The sequence below is a fragment of the Ranitomeya variabilis genome, chromosome 6, assembly GCF_051348905.1.
Source record: "Ranitomeya variabilis isolate aRanVar5 chromosome 6, aRanVar5.hap1, whole genome shotgun sequence".
Lineage (NCBI taxonomy): Eukaryota > Metazoa > Chordata > Amphibia > Anura > Dendrobatidae > Ranitomeya > Ranitomeya variabilis.
In genome coordinates this window covers 148,396,136-148,398,301 of record NC_135237.1, presented here as the reverse complement: position 1 = coordinate 148,398,301, position 2,166 = coordinate 148,396,136, and positions in this window count along the sequence as shown.

Below are 2,166 nucleotides of genomic sequence, written 5' to 3'. Positions count from 1 at the left end.
CGCCCATAATAAAAACATTCTGCTCAGGAACTCCTCCATCCAGGCAGTGCACTCGGGATTCCCTACAGAAGTTATTGATATTGATAACAGTAGTTAGGTTGAATCCTTACAGCACATTGTAACCTTTGGTCAAACACATACACGAATTAGCTGATACGTAATAATATTTAGATGGTTTCTACTTCGACAGCCCAGCAAAGCATTATGAAGTTTTATGTTCTATGTTGCACCTTTTTCACACTACAATTAGTTATTCTTCATCATTTATCGGTTGCTCCTATACTACTAGAGTAGGGTAACAACTCTGTTAACATATGAATGGAGACAACGCTCAGCTGGGAAAGACGAATAATGAACTCTGAATTTTAGTTCCATAAATTTTCTATTGGATTCAGGTCAGGTGATTGACTCGGCCATTCTAGCAGCTTTATTTTCTTTTTCTGAAACCAAATGCTAAAATGTTCTCCTTTGTTTCATCTCTTGGTAAAAGGCAGCAGATTTTTATCAAGAATGTCTCGGTACATTTGTCCATTCATTCTTCCTTCAACATTACGGAGTTTGCAAATACTGTATACTGAAAAACAGCCCCACATTATGATGTTCCCACCTCCAAACTTCACTGTTGGTATGGTGTTTTTGGGGTGATATGCAGTGCCTTTTGGCCTGCAAACATGGTGTGTATTATGGCATCCAAATAGGTTGGACAACTCTTCTGATAATTCTTTTCACTCCTTTGTCTGAAATCTTCCAGATTAAGGACGCAACAGTGCTTACTGCCTTCGGTAGTTTAAAAATTCTTCTGTAACAACTGCTATCAGTTTGTTTAACAACAATAAGGTCGCAAAGGTGTTGAGACAGCTCACTGGTTTTACCCATTGTGAGATGCTTCTTCTGTGGCACCTAGGTAATGAAAGACCTTTTAATAAGCCCTCAGTTGAACCAGCTAATATTATTTTCCACCAAGTGGCAGGATTGTTTTCAAATTACTCATTACGCTCAAGGGAAAGAAGAAGGGGAAGAAGCGAGAAGCAAAATGAGAAAGCAAGCATAGGAGACACAGGAAGATCATGCTGTTTTCTAACAAGTCTTATCTAAAGCAAGAGCTGGATTAAAGGGAATATGTCACCCCATTTTTTTTGCATATAAGCGAAGGCCACCGCCATCAGGGCTTATCTACAGCATTCTGTAATGCTGTAGATAAGCCCCTGATGTAACCTGAAAGCTAAGGGTACCGTCACACTAAGCGACGCTGCAGCGATACAGACAACGATGCTGATCGCTGCAGCGTCGCTGTTTGGTCGCTGGAGAACTGTCACACAGACCGCTCTCCAGCGACCAACAATGCCGAGGTCCCTGGGTAACCAGGGTAAACATCAGGTTGCTAAGCGCAGGGCCGCGCTTAGTAACCCGATGTTTACCCTGGTTACCAGTGTAAACTGTAAAAAAACAAACAGTACATACTCACCTTTGCGTCCCCCGGCGTCTGCTTCCTGCACTGACTGAGCGCCGGCCCTAACAGCAGAGCGGTGACGTCACCGCTGTGCTGTACTTTCACTTTGCGGCCGGCGCTCAGTCAGTGCAGGAAGCGGACGGCGGGGGACGCGAATGTGAGTATGTACTGTTTGTTTTTTTACATTTTACACTAGTAACCAGGGTAAACATCGGGTTACTAAGCGCGGCCCTGCGCTTAGTAACCCGATATTTACCCTGGTTACCATTGTAAAACATCGCTGGTATCGTTGCTTTTGCTGTCAAACACAACGATACACGGCGATCTGACGACCAAATAAAGTTCTGAACTTTAATCAACGACCAGCGATATCACAGCAGGATCCTGATCGCTGCTGCGTGTCAAACACAACGATATCGCTAGCCAGGACGCTGCAACATCAGGGATCGCTAGCGATATTGTTTAGTGTGAAGGTACCTTAAGAAAAACAAGTTAGATTATTCTCACCCAGGGGCGGTCCCGCTGCAGTCCGGTCTGATGGGCGTCGCGGTCCGGGTCCAGCGCCTCCCATTTTCATGCGATGTCCTCTTCTTTGCTTCCTGTGCAGGCGTATTTTATTTGTCCTGTTGAGGGCAGAGCAAAGTACTGCAGTGCCCAGGCACCGGGAAAAGTCAATGAGGCCCGGCGCCTGTGCACTGCAGTACTTTGCTCTGCCC